Source organism: Harpia harpyja, chromosome 18, assembly GCF_026419915.1.
Source record: "Harpia harpyja isolate bHarHar1 chromosome 18, bHarHar1 primary haplotype, whole genome shotgun sequence".
NCBI classification, from domain to species: domain Eukaryota; kingdom Metazoa; phylum Chordata; class Aves; order Accipitriformes; family Accipitridae; genus Harpia; species Harpia harpyja.
Window position 1 is genome coordinate 4683707 of NC_068957.1, and position 22817 is coordinate 4706523.

The following is a 22817-nucleotide window of genomic DNA, read 5'->3' on the forward strand; positions in this document are numbered from 1 at the left end:
ACATTTTCAAACAATGATGGATAGAGAGAAGTTAGGCTAAGACATTTACTTGGTTTTATTCCTTATTGACCTGCTCCTATCCTGTATGTACCCTGACTGTCTACGGCAGTTTTTTGAGTTTCTTTGACTATCTTACACTAGTTTTCATTTCCAAGTGTTAGTGAGACAGTATTGTTTTAATGTTATTTGAATTGTGATCGTATCTGGGAACTTCAGCTATACATACTGTGATATCTCCTGTACAAATTAATAAACGATAGTCCCTGATAATTTAAGAAAGAAGCAGTCATTTGCTCTGCTAAGGCATGATGGTCCCCTTCCTTGTACTGCCAGTAGACTTTGTTCATCAGTTCCTGAATGTTCCAAGTGATTTTGTTTCCAGCACTTATTCTGGGAGACTATTATTTCACAATCTAATAGGTCTCTCTGTCACAAAGTTCTTCCTGCTATTCAGCCTACATTTTCTGTTTCCCTTTTAAAGCGCAATGTTTATGTTTGTATTGCCCAATACATCTCTTAGAACAGAATCCCTGTTAAGGGACACAGTAGGGCTTTGATGGTTGGGTTCTTTCACATTTGGGATAACTTTACAGGAAGTAATATGCTTCTCATAATTTTCTCATTGTATATTTTGAAGTATAAACTAAATAAACAACTATAACGAGCCATCGGGGTGCTCAGCAACAGAAGAGTATCAGCTTGTAGTTACACAGTGAGTAAAACTTCTTTATCCTAGGCTTAAGCTGGAATATTATCTTTGTACACTATCCTGTTTGCCACTGGACTGCTTTTGTTGTCATCATTCTTGCATCATTTTTTGTTGACCACCCTACTGTGCAAATTCTATGATACTCTGACACTCAGTAAAAAATGTTCAACCTGTATTATCTTTCCTTTTTTTTACTTCAGTTAACAGTAAGTGAATTTATTTTTGGTTTATAATTTGGGAGAAGATGGAGACAACCTGGACCTTTGCCTGTGTTCAGACTAGATCAAAGCCTTTAAACACCTAGCTGTTAAATTAGATTCTTCTTTAATACAGGGGAAAAAAAGAGATGTGCTTTTAAACTTGAGTTACAACATTTTTGGTAATTTGACATGGTAATTGGCAACTGTGAAGCTCTGAGTGTCCAAAGAGAAATTAAGAGTGTTGTATTTAATGCCTCAGTTTTTAGATTACCATTTTTTAAATTAGGTGGCACAGGGAAAACTAAAACATTACTCTATTTGTAAGCTGGGCATACATATAGTTTTTAACTCTATGTTTTTCCTAATCCTTAAACAGCCTTTACAGATACAGTCTGACTTTAGATTTAAAGGACTAAATTGATCCCTGGACCAAATCTACTGACAAATATCATTCTACATGAAACAAACATTCAACCCCCCAAACTTAAAAGAAGATGTGCCAGGTCTGAATAATTTAATATATTTAGTAAGACTATAATCCTAGTGATCTCACTTTTAAAAACTTACTGTTTTCTAGTTGATAAATCTAAACCACTGCAGATGGAATCATTATTCTATGAGTCTATGTATGTCTATTGGTCACTGCATTCTTCAGGCAGAAGAAATCCTGCTTGTGATTAGAGTGAAAGCACAGCGACTGCCAAACATCTGTGAGAAATTGAACACTATTCATTTATAATCTGAAACCTGAGTGGACAACTAGTTGTTGGCCTCTTCTGTCTAGACTGATGTTGCTCCCCACCCCCACCACGATGTAAAAGGGTCAGCCAGGAACCTGCAGGACAGAAGGAAGATGGTCCAAATGACTAACACTTTTCATTCAAGTAATCAGGAGTTCACTTGCACACTCTTTTCTTCCACCTCTATCAAAACATCAGTAAGAGGAAAGCATGATTTTAAAGTTGACAGCTATGAAAATAAAATGCCTGGCAGACGTTCTAAGAAAAGGCATGCCCTGGTTTTAATTTGCATTACGTAGAGGGCCTCTAAAAGTGAAAAAGCATGTGGTATGCTCGAGGCCCCTTGCAGCTAAAAGACTGGAATGAGAGCAAGTTCATTTATGCCCTTACTTTATTTACAGTCCTTTCCACAGAAGGTGCTTTTTTAATCGCTTAGATTCATCCTTAACTCTTTCTTTGGGCTTTTACCTCCAATAAAAACCTGTCACACAAAGAACACTGTGGAGTGTTAGTTAAGCTTCCCAAATTATGCTTAGGCTGAAAAAAGGTAAGTATTATAGTCCTTCATTTGACAGACTGGTAAAGTGATTTATGGCAATGTATTTTTAGAAAAAAACAGTGAGGGAGATGTCTAAATTTACATGCCAATATTTTGAATTAAGAGCAACCATAGGTAGTTAGAGGCTGACTTTTGAAGTGTTGATCATTCAGAAATTCAACTAAGTTTAATTACTAATTTACAACATAAACAAGTCTAGCTATGAAGTTGTACATATGTAAGACGACTGCTACTTCTGCTGTATCAGTGTGGCTGTAATGAATTAAACATCATTGGCAAGGTGGAAAGATTTGGATTCAGTTAACGAATATCAGCATGAAGCCAGCACAGCACAGTTAATAGGTCAAGATCTCAACAGAGGTGATTCCCAATGAAACTGGAGTAATGCCATGGCAGATCACAGTATCAACGGCAGGAAGCTGGAGAAAAACGATGCTGATGGGGTCTCACATATTTAATCAGTTTTGAAAATTTACCTTCGCAATTAAGAGCTGTGCTTCTACACTTCAATTTCTGTCTTTTTCATCTGTGAGATGGGAAGGTATCAGCTTGCAAGATGACCCTATTGTTATTTAAACAAAGCTTTTAGCATTTAATCATTATAATACAGTTTTGTACCAAGTAGATTAGATATAAGAATTTGTATAGTAACATCTGTGATTAACAAGACAAAATGCCTCTTTTTTAGTTCCCACGGCATTATCTCTACAGAGAACTGGATTTTTTTTTCTTTAAAAATGTTAAGTAAATCTGTGAATTCTATTGTACTTTTATCCATTTTAATAGAGTAAATGTTCTGATTCACGGGAAGTGCTTTTTGCTTTTAATGACACAGTATCTAATAGGTTTATGCTAAATCCTTAATCATATCCCTCCTGTTTAGCTTTTGCTCTTGGGTATAAAAACAGAAATGGTCACAGAACTGCAAGCCTGGAGAAGGATCAAAGAGACAGTTGAAAAATAAAGCAAGTACACATAACTGCAATGAAGATTGCTGATAAGCACATCACAGTGGGTGTAGTAATCACACAGTACAGTTATGACCACTCTCAAAGTTTGAGTTGAAACCTGGTATTTGACTGAACAGAGACACAAAGCTTGTAAATACATTACAGCTTACTCCTAGTAAAATCATTTTTTATTATACATAGAGTCTAGACCTAATTGAGATTGGAATTCAAATCTTCATAGGTACTATGCAGTTAATATACTAGATAATATTTGACAAATATACCTGCCCAAGAAAACATACAATCTGAGAAGGATAGAAGGAAATCTGGAAGAAAGGTGGTATTTTTTCCATTTTACAGGTTGGAAACTAAACCACAAAATGGTTTCAAGCTTAACCCAAAATATAATGATTTCTATGGGCTTTGGCTAGACTCTTGGATTATATCAGCATTGTTTCCAAATGTCACCTCAGTAACTGCCAGACTGTACACAGTACAATGCAAGGGGTTTTGGCAAGACAGTGCGATAATGCAGGCTGCTCTGTGGAATATGTGATACAGGTGGCAGAGACATCGCTGATCATCACCGTGAAAGTCTGCAAGGACGTATTGGAGGACTCTGTAAATCCGGGTGTTTCTGAAGACTTCCCTTAGTTTACCAAGTGTGTTTTTATGACTCCCCAAGGGCAATCAAAATTTAAGACTAAGATCATGAGGGAATTTGGCTTTAAGGACACTATCACAGGCATTTTTTTATCCACACACAATGTAAGTCAATGTTATATAAGTATTTGAATTCAGACATAAGCTTCCCATAATTCAGAAATATCCTGTCCCTCTAGTTTGAGTCCTTAAGAAATGAAACGGGTTAGTTCGTCCAAACACATGCAAGTTTGGATGCTTCTCTAGGTCTCTGGAGTCTGCAAAAGTAGGGCAAGAAATCTCATAAAAATGTGCGTGACTTCAAGGAAAGTTCCACACCGGGTGTGGCTGCAGAATCAGACCTGATGAAGTGCTCCTTTTGCTCAAACTTCATTTTCCAGAAACCCCATGGCTGGTCTGATTCTGTGCACATGATCCTGGGTACATGTGTTTGAGCTATACAGACATTCCCTGAACACCCCAAAGTGGAGTGTATTATACTTCATAGAAGAATGAGAGAAATTCTCATTCCAATGATTCAAGAAGACTACAATTAATGAACTAAATCCATGACACTGCCAAATGAAACTAAATGAAACTGAAGAATTCAAGGTTTTCTGTACATTCCATTCTTCACTAAAACTCTGTCAGAGTCAGCTCACACTTTTTGCAAACACAATGGATTTGTGATTGCTAGATTTATTTTTGTACTTTATTGTTTGAATCAGTATTTTGAAAATAAAAATTAATTTGGATACATATTACAATTTATATTCTCATTTAGTCCACACTGCATTTCAAAATGTATTCTTTAAAATTTTAAATTGAAATGGTTCTTTATTAATATTGCATTTTCCATTGTGTTTACACATACAAAATCACAGCAATGCTGTTATAAGATTTCTGATAAGTGTGGAACAAAGCACTTGCAAAAGATGTGTTCACTGCTTTCAATTTTCAGCAGGGCACATTAGGCCAACATTTTAAAGCTACAAAATAAATATACCCTTACAATCTCAGGTGAATACACTGTCTTTGCTTGAGATTTTAACAAGTAATATCTAGCCACAGATCCCCTGAAAAATCAAAGTTCGACCCGTTTACAATGTGCCTTAAAAAATAGTCTTTAGTGCTGCAGGTTCTGCAGACTTTATAGGGCCTGTTAAAAACTGCACAATAGGTCAAAAATAATTAAGCATAACATTTTTACTATTTCAGTGTTCTATATGTTTGTTTCCTTATTGCATTTGATGTCCTTGAATTTAAACAACAGATTTTGTAATCCTGCAGCCTTTGACAGCTGCAGTTGGTCTGCTGCTTAGTTCTTCTTAAAAATGTCTATTATCATCTTCTTCAGTGTTTTTTGAAGTTTCCAACACTGCAAATTACCTGCCTTTATAAAGTAATGTGCAGATACAAGTAAATATTTAGGACTCAGATCAGGATTCAACAATTATGATAATCTTTAAAATTATTATTTTGATATTCTTTCTATCACTGACAATATTCCTCATATTAACAAGACATGCTCATCCTCAAAAAGATATCTCTGGTAGAGAATGTACCATATCCATATAATAATGTAATGACATACAGAGACTGTATGTAATCAGTATGAAAAATATGCTAACATTGCTTAAAGCTTACCAGCTTCTTTTCATCATTTTTACTGCCTCATTTAAGAAAGTATTAAAGAATTGAGCAATGCGAAGGTATTTTTTAAACTGAAACCTACAGTTCATGATCTAGTATTTGCCACTAATGTGAACAAACAGTACTACATGATACTTAGGTTAGTCACTGAAAAAACTCACAGAAGCATAGACTCATAGAATGGTTTGGGTTAGAAGGGACCTTAAGGATCATCTAGTTCAACCCCCCTGCCATGGGCAGGGACACCTTCCACTAGACCAGGTTGCTCAAAGCCCCATCCAACCTGGCCTTGAACACTTCCAGGGATGGGGCATCCACAACCTCTCTGGGCAACCTGTTCCAATGTCTCACCACCCTCACAGTAAAGAACTTCTTCCTTACATCTAATCTAAATCTACCCTCTTTCAGTTTAAAGCCATTACCCCTTGTCCTATCACTACGTGCCCTTGTAAAAGTCCCTCTCCATCTTTCCTGTAGGCCCCCAGCAAGTACTGGAAGGCTGCTATAAGGTCTCCCTGGAGCCTTCTCTTCTCAGGCTAAACAACCCCAACTCTCTCAGCCTGTCCTCACAGGGGAGGTGCTCCAGCCCTCTGATTGAGCAGGTCCATGTCATTCCTGTGCTGGGGGCTCCAGATCTGGACATGGTACTGCAGGTGGGGTCTCACCAGAGCAGAGTAGAAGTGCAGAATCACCTCCCTCAACCTGCTAGCCACGCTTCTTTTGATGCAGCCCAGAATGCGATTTGCTTTCTTGGCTGTGAGCGCACATTGACAGCTCACATTCAGTTTTTCATCCACTGATACCCCCAAGTCCTTCTCCGCAGGGCTGCTCTCAATCCACTCATCGCCCAGCCTGTATTTGTGCTCGGGATTGCCCCAGCTCAGGCGCAGGACCTTGCACTTGGCCTTGTTGAACTTCATGAAGTTTGCACAGGCCCACCTCTCGAGCCTGTCAAGGTCCCTCGGGATGGCACCCCTTCCCTCAGCATGTCGACCGCACCACACAGCTTGGTGTTATCGGCAGACTTGCTGAGGGTGCACTCAATCCCACTGTCCATGTTGCTGACCAAGATGTTAAACAGCGCCGGTCCCAATACCGAACCCTGAGGAATGCCACTCGTCAGTCATCTCCACTTGGACATCAAGCCACTGACCACAACTCTTTGAGTGTGACCATCCAGCCAATTCCTTATCCACCAAGTGGTCCACCTGCCAAATCCATGTCTCTCCAATTTAGAAACAAGGATGTCGTGTCATGTGAATTTCCATAAGCTTTAAGTCAGACATTCAACCAAAATCTGTAAAAATTATTTCAAGCAATTCTGAGGCCATCAGTTCTTCCTTAAAATGGCATACCAACCTGCCTCATTCTTTTCAGATTAGGCCTTTCTTCTCTTCTGTCTGGGCCCTAAAGGTTATATTATGCATAAATGTGTATAAACCACATTTATTTGTATATTACACAAATACTCATTCTATTTTCTCTGAAAGTCTACTTCACATGTTCAGTACTGTTATTTTATATTGACTTTTAATATAGATTTGTTCACCTCCAGGTTCTTTAGCCATCTGCTTACCTTACCCAATTTATCCTAGTGTATTTAGTCATTTATTTTACACGTAGACACCATATCAACATACACTCAACTCTTTGCTGCTGCCCTCTGCCACAGCTGCCATCTTTCCCTTCTATGTGTTCAGCTCACTGGAGCCCTAGTCTTGCAGCACCAGAGGCTGCAGAGGATGATGAGGGTCCCTCACCGGGTTTTGCAAGTCACAAACTCTTCCCATCAGGGACAGGGGAAAGCAGGGTAGGCTCCACCCTCCCCCAGTGAAGCCCGCCAAGCTCTATATAGCGCAGACTCCCGGTGCAATCATAGAGAGGGTTTACACTTTTCCACACTGCCACCATTGTCTGTGGTCCCCATGCAGCAGGGAAGTACTGGGTGCAAGAGTCTCACTGCCCACCCTGCGATAAAAGTCTATGTTCTGTATATACAGTCCAGTTTTTTTCTACAAAGTACAGTCACAGATTTGAGGACTGAAGATAAAAGTAAGCCCATGAGAAGTTTTAGATGCTAGGAGCTTTGGACAAAGATCAGATGACTCCGATCTGCCTAACAAATTGTTTTATATCATCTTTCTGTAGTAAGCACTTTTCTTCGGTGGGTTGAAGTACCTCCTTTCCTACTAGTACTCAAGTTAAGATGTCCTGATGTAAATCTTAGTCTGCTCTCAGTTTGTTCTTGTTAACCAGGAATTCTTGGAACAATACAAATGCATTTGTATTTTTAGCACACAATATGTCTTTTCCATCTGCAAGACACTTATTTAAGCTACTTCCCTTTCCTACTGGCTAAACTATTTTATTATTCTTGATTGATTAGATGGATTTATTATCATATTCTTATTAGAGTATGAGATGATATTAGGACTTCTGCTTTCATAAAACAGGCCAAAGAAATAGGGTATCAGAAATAAAATTAAAACTGAAATTAGTGTCTTTTATACTTTTAGCATCTGTTATCACTGGAACAAACCATCTGACTTCTGAACAATTTAGCAGTTTAAGAAACAATTCCTCATAAATGAAGGTCCTCCATTCCCAGTGTACAGAACTGATGCTGAATACAGTACAGTGCTAGAACAAGGCGTAATTTTGAACTCTATAGTAGCCACCTCCAAGATGACTACGAGAGAGAGAACACGTAAGTAGGAAGGAGAAGAAAAAGGGAAGGGCCAGGCAGCAGAGGTGCAATGTACCCTGGAGGGCAAGCTGGTCATAACAACTCAGCTAATCAACAGCCTAACCTATCTCCTGCTAAGCCGACATTGCGTTTCAGTTGATAATGCAACTTCTCAGCACCACCGTGTTTCAGAACAAGTTGTACTTGGCAGACGGCCATGGTGCTGAGTGATCCTTCTCCTGCGGGATTCCAGAGCTTCCACAAACACAACAGGTCACTTTCCACTAATGTGACATAAAAGAAAGAGATTGAAAATGTCAGTGTTGACATTGGCTGCCTGCTGAAATCAGTATGCAGAACCAAGCTCTGTTTACAATGCCAAAGTTAAAGGGAAATCACATAACTCCCTCTTCCCCCTCCTGACTTCACCTCTCCCACACACAGACACGCTACCGCACTGAACAGCTGGCTGGAGTCTGAAAAGAATGGCCACAAAGTAATGAATTTGAATCATTTTTAATGAGCACACATCTACCTTCAGAATGATAATGGCTGAATACCAAATGATGTTGCCCTGCTGCCAGGGAAAACCTAACTCTGCCTGTGATACCGGAAGAAACGCACAAATATCTAGCAACAAGCACTTTGGGTGTTTCTTTCGGCCTGCTTATCAGTAAAAACACCTTTTGTAACATTTTGTACACTTGATGGATTTCTTTTTTCTGTAAAATATTCAATAAATGTAAAGTAGCATTTTGGCTGTAAATTAGTAATGCATGGATTGTCTTGTAAGTTCTTGTACAGTAGGAAATACCTTACTCTTAACCACTTGGCTTAGTAATTACTTAAAGATATTTAAGTAAATGTTGGAGAAAAGCTTTTTTTCTTTTCAGATCAGATTAATTTCAATGTCGCTTTCAGATCACACAAGCAAAACCAATACTTGAAGTCTGAGTATTAAGTATGAATGAGTAGAATGGCATACAAATAAACTGATGACCTGCAAAAATTATCTAGTTTTTAATGTTAGAGAATGGGATCACAAAACTATAAAATGGAAGATGAAAATTGTTAAAATGCTTTGGAAAGTAATCCATCAGTGTTACTATTGCTATGTCACATATTATGCTTAAGAAGAGGATATGTCAAAATACACGGGAGACTATTGATTTAGCTTTAGTAGGCTTACAGCTATCTAGATTTCTCTCCCAAAGATGTGTTCATACCAAGGAGAGTAAATTCTTAAAAAAAATCAGGAGTACTAGATCAATTCACACAACTGCAGGTACAACCCATGGTATCCAGGAAAGAATTAAAAGTTAAATCAGGAAGGTTTTGCTTCCTAAGCAGACTTTTGAAACAGCAAAAGCCTCATAGGCCATTCAGTAAAGAATATCACTATATGAATGCCACTAATATTTTAATCATGCACCATCTTCTATATCCCATTATTTTTACATTAATGAGTAAATGAACTGTGAAAAGATGTTGGAAAACACAGGAGAGAGAACATACAGTGGTTAGCCAGCCAGCTTTTTGGATTTTTCAAAAATTTCATTTATGTCATGCTTCTGTAGTCTAGTTGTATGGCACCAGCACAAGCTGGCTTGCCACTTACTGCTTAGATCGTTTGTTTATTTGCACCCACTTGTGTTAGTACTGGAGCTGGCTGCTTACCAATTTCCCTGTCTCCATGGATTATCTCCTCTATTTTGATACATTTTCTGAAGCCCTAAGGCAACTGAATATTAAAATAAAACTAGAGTCTTTTTTTGAATCCTTTCAGTAAATTTAGGAATTTAGTTAGTCAAAATTTCTCCTATTGTGGAAGTGGTATTCCAAATCAATCAATATGTAGTCACTATCATTTTTATTTTGGAAACAGTAATAGAAACTTGTATCAGCTATTTTTAATGGAATGTTGGCCTTAAAAATCTTACAGCTTTCTTTTGGCCTCAAATATTGTTTAATAAAGGTATTCTTAATTTGTATTCTTTCGATATTATACTATATACTATTCATTGAGACTCTCACCATAGTAGTACAAATAAAGAAGATGATGATACATTTTTCTCCTGTGCTTGCAATTCTTCATCCTGTTTCTGTGAAAAAGTGGTCTAATACACTGATTCAATCCACAACTAAAATTTATATTCATGTTTATGTATGTTCCTAAATCACAGTTAGAGTAAGGATAAATCTGACTCTTACTTTTCTATTGCTGACTTTTTGAATCTCCTATTACATAGGCCTGACCTAGTGTGTTTCATAAACATGAAACATTAGAAATGAAGAAAAAAAATAGGATTAACTAACGTTTTCTCATTTATTATACTTTAATTACTACTGCTGCAACAGCTTGAGCCAGTTTTCCTCTGTGGATCTAAGGACGGAAAGTTTGAGTAGTACTTCTTTTCCAAATTCTAGTCTAATTCCCCCCAGTCCGAGAAACTGAAATCTCAGAAAGGCCATGTCTTTCACAAATATGTGAAAACTACTCAAAAAACTGAATAAATAATCAGGTGGCTAGACTGCACTGAGCTACATACTCTTACAGCTACAAAACCCACTGTGAAAACTGATCATTGATTCTTCCTTTATCCTTTAACCACTTATTCACCCAAATGAGGATCTTCCCTCTTAACCCCTGATGGTTTAAATTCTATGGGAGCCTTCGACAGGTGTGATTTTTTAAATTGGCTTTTACAAATAAAAGTGGACTGTATGAACTGTTTTTTTCTCTTTCACCCGCTCAGTGACTTCTTTAAAGATTCCAATAGATTTGTGATAAAACTTGAGCTGACTTTTCCTGAATATATAATATTTATTACTGTGTGAACTTACTCCACTCTTTAAGTAGTATCTATTAATTTGTCTGATACAGTTTTCCATATAGTAGGATTATTATCCTAAGAGAGGGAAACATTATGCATACTTTCTCTTGCATATCACAAAGCCAGATTTCCAAGACAGACTTTCATTTAGCCATAACTATTGCACATCTGTTAGCAGCTGGGATCTTGCATAAGTCAGTGCATTGCACTTGAATGTTAGGTGGCTGACAGAGAACTTCCAAAATGCCATATTAGTTTACAAAAAGCAATTCTAGCTACTGAAGACAGAGTGCAGGAAGTCATTCAGGGTAAGAGAATTCAACAAAAAAAATCTCAGAAAAAGCTTAACATGAACATGCGTAAGTTAATTAGAATATTTTCTATATGTTTTATTATCCTGTTTTGCTCAGTTACAAGGCATGTAGTTTAATAAAATCAGAGTGGCGTCAAAAGGATAGGGTATCTCTGACCTGCAGGCTGAAATATGTCATGGAAATACTCAAACCTGTCCTATAGGGTTAGTTCAGGTGCCAAAAGCAGACTAGCTGGGGTGTCAGGGAATTCAGTTAGGCAATTTATTCTACCAAATAGAACCCTACCCTTGTTTAAGATGACTCAAATCATCCATTATAACAATAACTCAGGAATGCTGGGCAGTTTACAATGGAACTATCATGTTTTTTTATCTAATAACAACATATTAATACTTAATTAATACTTTCTGAAACCAAAGATTTGCCCAGAGTACAATGTAGGGCACTGCAGAAATACCTGCCACTACCTATGCTACACTGGAACTGGAGGTTATAGGGAATGTTTACACAGCACAATCTTGGGCAAAGTAACTATACAGCTATTTTGCAAAGGCTGTTGACCTAGTAAGCCTGAGCAGAGTGCTCTGTTAATGTAGCTATACTGCTTTCAGGACCTGTGCTCTCTCTGCACTGCACAGCACCACGTAGACATCCTTGAGACCCTCTGTTTACTCACAGATCAGGCACAGCAAGCATAACAACCAGGTTAGCTTCTCAGATCACCTTCCTAATATACCCTAAGGTCTTTCAGAGGAAATATTTATTTCTGTAGGGAAGAAGGTAGACTGAGGCTTTAAATCCACCCAGTATTAGGCTTCTCCACTGAGACTACCAACTGCTGTTTTAAGAAAAGCCAAGCTGTGATGTGTACCAGCTGAAGGGCAGCCTAATGCTACAGCTAAACTTATTTAGCTAGCTTGCGCCAAAAAATGTTAGTGTCCCTGCCCATCAGCTCCTGCCCCACATTCCCAATCTCTTTTGTGTCATGGAATAGCTTAAAAATTTTGACATCCTATCTCCAAATTCCTGCTATAGAAATTAAACTGTTTGCTTGGGTCTTACAACTCCAGTACTCACAAAGTAGAAGGTCTTGCTCAATCTCTGCTGCTATACCAACAGAGAATCTTCTGGCCATCAAGTCTGTGAAACCTGAGGCTAGCCTTACTTGACAAATACGTATATATTTTTTTGACTAGATATCACAGTGGCTTCTTTTGTGAAAAAATGCTTCTTCTAATTATGCACTCTCAGTCCTCTGTTCCTGATTCCTTTCCCATAACACATCTTTCCAAGGTTAATATCACGCCATGATTATACGTAGAGAATTGCATAGGGAAAAGTTGACAGTATAAACAGGAGACAAAGTGCATATTCAGCAAAACAGTATTTTAAAATAAGCTTTGCTTCTTCATTTTTAGAGTGATTTTGCGCTTTTTTTTTGTTAACAACAGTTTATTATTTGTAGAAGGATTTGCTTACTGGGCAGAATCATCAGTAATAGCTCAAAGCAAAAATTACTGTCAAGTTGGGAAAGATAACTGAAAGGAGCATTACACCTTGCCAAAAGACTGCAAGATGAACATTAAAAAAAAAAAAAAAGTAGTACACTATGAACTGAGATTATGGACCTGGTGGTGTTCAAATCTAGATACAGAACTGAATACAAGGTATGTTTTTCCCATAAACCGTATTTCTAGGTTAAAAGTGAAAGGAATCACAGACCAACTGCCTCATCTAGCCCTTGGAGTGCACTGCATTTTTGTCTTGTAGCAACTAGCGATGAGGCATTGAGCAATCTGATTGTTACTTTAGCTGTGGCAGGACATTAACAGACAAACAAAAGGTTATTAGTGCTTCTGTTCCTTAAATCCCAGCCTGCACTTGTAAGATGGTCTTGGTTTTTTTCATTCTCTCAAGCCTAACTCACAGAATCTGTTATCCTTGATTCAGTAGTATGTCTTTACTGAAAAAAAGCAAATGGCATTTCTGTCAGCTAAGAATCTAAATCAGACCTGCACTTAATTTTTTGTCAGCTTTCATTTGTGTATTCTATTCAACAACACCACAAACTCCTACAGAGCTCTGTCTTAAGAGAAACTGAAAAGATCTTCTGTTGGGTCTTGCAGTCTGGTTTCGATAACAAATAAAAATACAGTGCATTCCTCTAGGGAATTATTGATATGAATCATCCTATTTAAGAAAAGGTGTATTAGAAGCGAATGAATCATTGTTTGCTTTATGCAGTACTCCAGCACATTGTAGGTACAAGTATTATTCATCCAGATATGTAGTAACTTCACTAAAACACTCTTCTTAAGTATTTTAGCCATAGACACATTCTCCTTCTGGAATTTACAACTACATTATTTTGTGAACAGATATTCCATTCTGTACATACTGATACAAACAAAAACACTGTAAGCAAAATAGTCAATCTAGTATTATCAGGTGCATGTATCTTTTTTCTCCTGGTAGTCTGCCCACACAGACTGAAAGCACTCAATCACATTTGATCTTGGAAACTAAACATCACCAGCCCTGGTTAACATTTAAATGGGAGATAATAAAATACAGAATCACAGCTAATGTAGAACAAAGAATTGTGGCTGACTATTCAACAGTTGTCAGGCCTCATATATCAAAAGATTGACTTTATTTAGTCCTACTGTTGCTGCTAAATTGACATGGAAGTAAAAGAAAACAAGAACGATTAATTTCTATGCTCTAGAAATGTAGGAATTCCACAGATAAATGTTATTTTCCATTTCTAGAAAAGACAGGCAAGAAAATAAAAATTATCAGGATCACTTCTTTCTTCCTTTGTGATTTCAATTCATGATGAATAAATCTATAAACTATTTTAGTTTTCAAGCCTGAAAATATACAATGTTAACAGTTTAGTTACAAGCAAGGATATACCTTCAGCAAAGAAAAAAGGAAAAAGTATTTCAAGAAACACATATAACATTTTCTTAACCTAAACCAGCACTATTTAGAGTTAATTACAAAAAGTAGTCTATTAAAATACAACTAAAAACATCTGCAACTGAATTTAGCCTGAAGGTTTTCATTGTAAACAGTTTACCTCTGTAATAGGATAAATGACATCTTTTAAGTTACTAACTTTTATGAAAAGGGAAATGATCATTACTTGCCAACAGGATGGAAGAGGGACAACAGTATATTATTGTAATTAGGGACTTGTATGCTCTTTCTACAAAAACAGAAGTCCAGTTTTTCCCTTAGGATATGGGCATTTTCTATTTTATCAATTATAAACATCCCAGTAGATAAAACTTTTCACTCCAGTGATTGAATGCAAGATAAATACAGCATTTAAAATACCAATCTTTTCTATCAGCTGACAACAGATTACTTATTCAGTTCACTATTAGGCAAATAGTGCTTTGATACAGCTGATGGACTGTTGGAAAAGTAATTGGTAATAAAATACATTTAAATTTTGGAGGGACTGATCCTATCAGCATGTCTGAGCTGAGCATAGCATCTTTGTGAATTAAGTTCACTTCATAAGGTGTGTCATGTTCTCTCTATGTCCACAGGAGATGAGATGGGATCTGCCTAACAGGACACATGCATACCCTCTCAAAATTAGGTTTGTCTATAATTACATAGTATCTAAAGGGAAATTAGAAATCAAGATTCTTTATCTGTTTAATTATTTATATTGATCTTAGTTTACAGTTTACTTTATATTGATTTTAGTTGATCTTTTAACTATTCATATTTATTGTCTCCAGAAGATTAGAAAAACATTCAGTTGCAGATTTGCCTGAATAAGAACTGTCCCAGAAAGCTTACAATGGCATTCTTACATATTGCTAACATATCTTCACAATTCAGAACTTTTTTCCAATATTTTATAAAATTATTTATGTCTAGGAGTATATGCATCACTAAGGCTAGACTGTGTACTATGGACCTTTAACTAGCAAATGACTGGGCAGGATTTGCCCCTAAAAGGATTGAGATTAACAACAACAAAAAAGTAATACGTTTGCCTTTTGCTGTAATCCACTATAGTCATGACCATTGTAGGTCTGTGTTTGTAAGACATTATTACCAACATATATATAGCTCTTGAGCCACACGACTTGCAAACAGTTTGAGTGTGGCTCCATATCAAACCTACATCACTGGATCGACAACAAAAATGTAGGCATTTCAAATACTCTGCGAAAGGGACTTCTAGACTGCCCTGGGAGCAAGCTGCATACTTACTCAGCTCTGTCTAATTGTGAAGCAATATAACCTGTAATAGCTGTTGTTATTTCCCTTCTCTGGAGCACCCTTCTTATGGCTTTATCTTTACCTTACACAGCTAGTGGAGATGGGCTACATGTAGATACATGTATTGTTACACAGGAGTTGCCTTGGTGTAAATGTCCAGTTTTTAGTTAATAAAAAAGAGACTTTTTTTTTTTTTAAAGAAATTCTGCTTCTAGATTCAGTTGCTCTTGCAAATTCTGAAATATTTTACAAAGTCACAGAAAGCAGTCAACTTCTGGAGCACACTGGTGCTGTTCCGTGACTACAGCTGGCTGCATTCCAACCCAATATATTGACTCACGAACTCAGTGCCCCTCTGTTATTCTTATAAAACCTTGTTCTTGTGTGTGAGTCAAAAGCTTAGGATTCTCTTAAACAATAAATTTCTAGTCTCGTTCTTGGTTGTCAGCTAATCATCTGTGAACTCCCTGCAAATATTTAAAAAACAAGCCAGAACAGTTGTGTTGACTCAACAGTGCACTATACCACCTTTCGGTCAGGTAATGTACACAAGAAGAGTCTCTCATTAAAGACACTGCCAAAGGGCCAAATTCTTGCCCTTTCTGGCAACCCAGAAGAATAGCTCCATTAGATGCTTTAAAATTTAGAGAAATGTATTAAATCTTTGGCACTCTTACTTGCTTCTGCTTGTACAGGCAGGCTCTAGCACCCTTTACCCCCTTCAAATGAAATCCTAAACACATGGGAACACAGAAAAATCAAGGCCACTTACCAAAAACTCTGCTATCTTTCCTTTTTATAATTCTAAATATCTAAATCCTCTCGAAAATGTTACTTTCACTAATTTCATCTTAATATTTTTCATTCATTGATTGTTACATATGCACAAACATTTCAATTTGTACAGACAGATCATAACCAATTATTTTAGCATTCTATAGATTCAACAGCAAGCCCCAAAATTTATCAACGGCTATGGAAATAAAGTGCATCGGTTTTTTGCATGAGAATGTAGACAAGCAAATTCAGACTGCATATGAACCTCCATGGGTGTAAAAACATTTAGAAGATGCTTGTGAAAAATAACAGTTCTTATCAGAGGTTCTACAGGGTAGGCTTTCCCTTCTGTATTTGGAATCAAAAAGCTACGGTCTTTACCACCTGTTCTTCAGTTTTGAGCAAATTTATAACTGAGTTTTAGCAAAGCAACTTTAGACATCACCAGCTTTCAATTCTTTGATATCTTAAACAGTTGTAGCTTGTCAAACAATATTCAGAAATATTTCCCGTAACAGTAATCAAGAAATCATTTCACAAATATGATCCTAGAAAAAGCATACAGTATCGTGTTTGCATGTAAGATAGAATTCTCTTTCCATAGCTTGCAGAAGGAAAATTAACTAACTTGCACAAGCACATGACTCCACCCTAGCCTCCCATTTTAGGCTGCACCCATTCCCAAAATAGCAGTGCTTGTGCCACTCAGTGTCAGTTCACTCAGCAGCAGTTCTAGTGGATGTATTTTTATAATGGACTGTAGACACAAAAAGGATAGTATTTCATTAACTGTGTGAATAGTAAAAATATGAATTTTAATTTACAAATGGATAAAAAAACCAAGCAAGTTTACCTAAGAAATGTAATATTTGCTTACAAGAAGTTTGAGAATGAATACAATTAAACACATATTTTAGCTTTGCCCATGCAAATGTGAGCAGCCTTCAGCAGTCATCTTTGTTATCTGTACATATTCATTACTCCAACACACAATTATTTAAAAAATATCGAGATGACATGATGTTGTTGCAGAATACTATCTGTTATTCATTTGAAAACTAATCTCTGTCTGCTCTCCCATGAAAGAGAAGAAATAAGATTTTTCTACGAATAAACCTCACCCAGTCAAAGTAACATTTCTTCCACTATATAGCAACTTCCTTCACTCCAAAAATTTGGAAACAAATCAAAACCTCTCCAAAAATAGCATTTTTCTTTTTCCACATAAGTAAGCAGAGGCAAAGATAGTTTAAGTGATTTAAGTGTGAACATAATCCAACAACCCATTATAAACATTACATTACACCGTCTTTCCAGAAAGCACCAAAGGAGTCAGGAAATGATACCTGATTGCAGATATATTTGTCATACTATTCCCAAAAGATATTATGAAACACTGTTCTGTTTTTTAAATCTCCAGATTTATGATCAATAATGTTAATTAACTGCATTAATGACATTTATATCTTACTGCCACATACAAACAAACTAGTTTGCAGACCTTGTAACTACACATTATAGTTTCTTTCGGCTCTCCTATTAAGAAGTGTAACACTGGTTCATAAACATGTGGTTAATTTCCAGAGATAGCAGCTTTGCTGGATCACAGACGTTCTGAGTCTTGTATAATTAAAAGATGAAATTCCTCTGAGGTGAGTCCTTTTTAGACCTAGAAACACTGGGATGGCAAAATGTCTCTTGGATCCAATAATAAGGCATTTGCTCTGGCAACGACTGAAAAAGTGTTTTCATTACCCCACTAACAACTACAAAGGAGTAAAAACAATCCAGAAATGGTTAATTATACACTATATTACATGCATAGTCTTTTGAGTTATTCATATCAACAGGAAATACAGCAGATAATATCGCAAACACTGTGTAGAGGCTGTAAACAGTATTATCTTTAAAGAACTATTAATGACTTCTGCTTTCAGGAATCTGCCCTAATTTCCTATGAAGGGAATGATAGTTCCAAGGTAGAGAAATGTGATGAAAGAGTGGAGAATATGATTCTCAACCAAGTAGGAACAGGAGTTTTCTGGATGAAGATAAAGGGGTTTTGACTTAATCAATAGGAACAAAATAAAAAGGAATAGAGAAAAAGATTTTATATTTAAAATTTCCATGCAATTTTTGTTTTCCAAAGTTTCAGAGATTTACTTTCCCTTTTATCTTCAGCAATCTCAATGTCACTTGAAGATATTTATGTCCCAAATTGTCTTTTTTTGTTTGAAAGATTAGGTTGATAGCTACATCAATGACAGAGCTAACCATCAATAGAAATTAAATCCTCTGGATTTCAAAGAAGCTTTGGAAAAACAAGAAAAATCAAATTCAATCTAATAAAAACAAGAATAATTTCTGGACTACAATGTGGTTCTGAAACTGTGTATCAACAAAGGTGAATTTTACATCGCGCACTAATTCTCAGACACGGAGCAAATTTTATTTCAGAGAAGAATGCAATTTCAAAAGTACAATGACTATACTCTCCATGAAAAAGGTCTGTCTGTCTTGTATTAACTAATGTACTAACAGATTCGAACAATTTTTTGATTGATTCTGTTTGAATGTCATCAAATTTTCTTTAGCCCTGCCATTAATAGACTTTGTCTTTTATCTTTATCTTCCCATCTCAGTTTTCCAAAATTCCTAATTTTCAGTTCATTTGAAGTGTTATTTCTGGGTTTTATATTTGTATGGTATATATGATACAATGAACATTCACTTAATTTTTTTCATTTTCTTTTCATCAATTTTCCTCTTAATTTTTTTTACAAGTAAAATATTTGGGAGTAACTAAGAAATAAGACAGAGAAACTGTAATGATGACCATATCCTCCTACTGACTTATGCTGAAGACAAAAGAAAAGGTATTGAGCAATTAATAACTAAAGTATATTTATATTACTTTAATACTATATCCCATCGTCAAACTTTGCATGTTTTCTATTGTTGTCATGAGGATACTGATGTAAATTCAAGACAAAAAGCTTTCCTAAATGTAATGCCACAGACCGTGGATCCAAAACTAAGCCTAACCACCAAATGAATCTGGGATCCAATTCTAACAGTAGAATGTTTCCTTAACACCATAGCAGGCATGACTTCAGTACTGACTCAGCTATAATGATGAAACCTATTAAACCACTGACATCCTTTCTCGTAATACGATGAATTTTTCTTACACATCTCCCATTCAAGTACAGACGAGGACCAACTCTGCTTAGTTTCTGAGATATTACATGATCCTACCTCAAGCACAAAAGCATTTAAACTAACATGCTTATTAGCTTTCTTAATGTTAAAGTGATTAACATGTTACCTCTTGCTAATTTTGTGACTCAAAGAACAAGACATTCGGCATTGCTCATTTCTGGAGTTTTGTCAGATTAATTTACTTTTTTCACTATTGCAGCAATTGCAATGTATATGAAATGAGACACTAAGTGAGATACCATTTCTATAAAAATCTTTTTCAATACCCTAAATATATATATTTTAATTACAAAGATGTAGTAGTAGTATATGTGTAATAAACCAAATTATTACCTCAAGCCCTATAATATACTCAATGCTACCGCTGATTATCTAATGACTAAATCTATTAATTTAGATACCCATAATTTATGTTTATAAGTTCTATATTAAGTTTCTTTTCTGTTCTGGAATACTTGTTCCCTAGTGAAGACGCCTTGCATGTGGATATTGGGCATTACTAAACAGACATGCTGGCAGACCTGAACACATGCTGCTTCTATGTTACGCTGAGGTAAACCAACTTTGGACAAAAAAAGTGCACAGGCTAACCAACCTTGTTGAATGGTTGGACTTAGTTTGGGCACACTATCATGCTATCATACCTGCATGGCTTTTGGATGCCACATAGGGTTTCTCAGCTCTGCAACAGCACAGAATTAATGCTTCTGAGTCAGAGCTAGATCGTAGCTGGCTATCTTGGACTACAGGCATAAAAACTTGGGTCTGTCTGCACAGACATGCCCAGACCCATTCTAGTAAAGATTTCAAAATTGTTATATTTTATGATCTTGAAATAAATACATAGGGCCAAATACTACTCTTACTTACACAAGAGCAAATCAGGAGTAACTCATTATTTCCATATTTAATTTGCAGATCATTAACTTTAGGTCTGCTTCTCCAAATTTGCACTAGTGCCACTGAAAGAAAGATCTGCTCCTCTAATTTGGAGGTGGCAGAAGCAACCACTCATCCATTTCAGAAGAGATTCTGGCTCAACTTGTACCAATATTTACCCTTTAAGATAGCAGCATAAAGATAGAGGACCATAAATTTTTAACACACAGAGACAGATTTGCTGAATAAAGTAGGATTAATGTTACTGTTGAGCTTAGTTATTTATTTGATCTTAGAATGTGAAGGACTAATTAAGGGTGGCTAGAACATGTCAAGAACAAGCAAATTATTAAAGATCTCCCTTACCTCTCCCCTACACATCCTAAAGCCACCAATTCCCATTTTATTTTTTCAGTTCCAATCTTGCTACTAGACAAATGATTGTTCCCACCCTCTTTATGTGTCTCATTCTTAATAGGTAAGAAAATATTTTTGCCTTCCTTCTTTCATTCTTTCTTTCCTCATTTTCCCTTAACTTCTCAGATTCCACTTTGATAGCGTCCTAGGGATTTTAAACTACCCTGCATATCAGCAACACTTTGATGTTAAATAGCGTTACCAAGGTCATTCTGACAGAAGGACGAGAAGTAATGTTTGTTTTGAAACCGAGTGCTCTGTTTAAATCTGTTTATTTCTGTACTAAGTCTAGGCACTTTGAGTTGTCATGATGAGTCAGAGCAAAGTTACAAAGCCTCAGTTCTACAAGGAGATTAGTCACTTTGTTTTTTTGCACTGAGCTGCTCTGAGTCAGCTTCAAATTGTTGCACATAGAGTACCTGGGTACATCTTCAAATGGTGCAGGTAACTTCAGTGCAAATTTCTGAAAGAAAAGCAGTCTCTGTATATCTGAGCAAATAATTAACTAGGCCTACCTTCTGTAATATCCCCAAATTAGAACTGGGTTTTAGAATGAAAGAAATGATGACAGTGTGAATGTTGATTTACATTTTTTCCCTTAGCCAAGGAGAAACTTTAGGTTTAGCAGCCTGAGTTTAATAAACTCTGAGTATACTAAACAATTGGTTGAGCTTTGCTCTTAATTCATTAACTATTTCAGGGATTAAAAATTTAGACACTAAAACGTTTACTTTTGGTTTTGTCCTTTCAGTCATTGGAAATATTTCTTCTGCTTTTTAATTTCAGCAAAACTGAGAACTAGGTTTACACAATTAGGCCAGCTGCTTTACTTGACTGTACACAGTGATTCCAAGTTTACCATGATTATAAACAAGTGACTTACTTGTATAGACCTGTTTTTTATTGATTGTCTGGGCTATAACTTTTCTTTTACTGGATGGACATATATTTGTAGTGTGTGTGTATATATATATACATGACTGTATGTGTGTGTGAATCCATATTGTTAATTTTATAATGACTGGAGTTGACATGGTATATTCTTTAGTCTGTACACTGTATATCATCTAAATACAATTCACACCATTTACATTGTATGTCAAAACTCAGTGTATTTGCAACATACAGTGTGAAAATGAAGTGTATTACTATTGTATACATATTTTTACATCTATAGATGTAAACTCTATAAACTGAAACACACTAACCCAAATTGTCTCTCTAGCCAACAATATCATCCCGATGCTTTTTGGAGAAAAAACCCACAAGAAACTGTCAGATTTCTCTGAATCGCATGCTGTATTAATGCTTTTATTTTCATTTCTCCACAGAGAAGCATGTAAAAATAACCTGAAGCTAAAAGTAGTGAACTCTAGAGAAGGAAGAAGGAAGATGAACCCATCCACTTGTCCGTTATGACAAATTAGTGTTGCTCTGAGGCCATTTTGAGTTATTTCCACCTGTATGAGGCCTGTATTTGCTCCCCTCTCCAAACAGTATGTTAGTCACCTTTTCATAATGGCCCTCCTTACTTGTTTTTCTTTTCTTCAGACCATTTCACACATCCTGCTGTTTTACTAGGCATTCAGAAGGCTTTAGCGTGCCTTCTAATCATAGCATATTAAAGAACAAGCAAATGTTAATGTCTTGATTCAAACTAAAATATCAATGTTACTAAATTATTTTCCAGAGAAATACTGTGGCTATTTATTTTTATTATTTCATTTATTTTCTAGAGGAAGTATTATGGCCAACACCCCACAAATGCATAATCACTGTATGGAGGAATCACATCAAATACGACTTTTCCTGCATACTTCTCTGCCACCTGTTTATATTCTGACTTATTTAACAACTAGTAACTACTTATTATCAAACTAACAATAGGCATTTAAATATGTAAATAAGAATAAACATAGGGGTATTATCTGTTGCACGTGTTCATTCTTTAAACTTATTTATGTCATTTACATGTATACCCTTG

At 36.2% G+C, this 22817-nt stretch overlaps 1 long non-coding RNA gene across 2 annotated transcripts; it reads left to right on the forward strand.

Annotated features, from left to right (window-relative positions):
- The first annotated feature begins 575 nt into the window (after positions 1–575).
- LOC128153633 (uncharacterized) lies at positions 576–22476 on the forward strand. Of its 2 annotated transcripts, XR_008239043.1 has the most exons (5): positions 576–712; positions 18560–18821; positions 19100–19191; positions 20832–20894; positions 22165–22476. It is a non-coding gene; the product is annotated as an uncharacterized LOC128153633 (long non-coding RNA). The 2 variants fall into 2 exon arrangements; XR_008239042.1 differs by lacking the exon at positions 576–712 and having other exon boundaries at positions 17861–18821.
- The last annotated feature ends 341 nt before the right edge of the window (positions 22477–22817 follow it).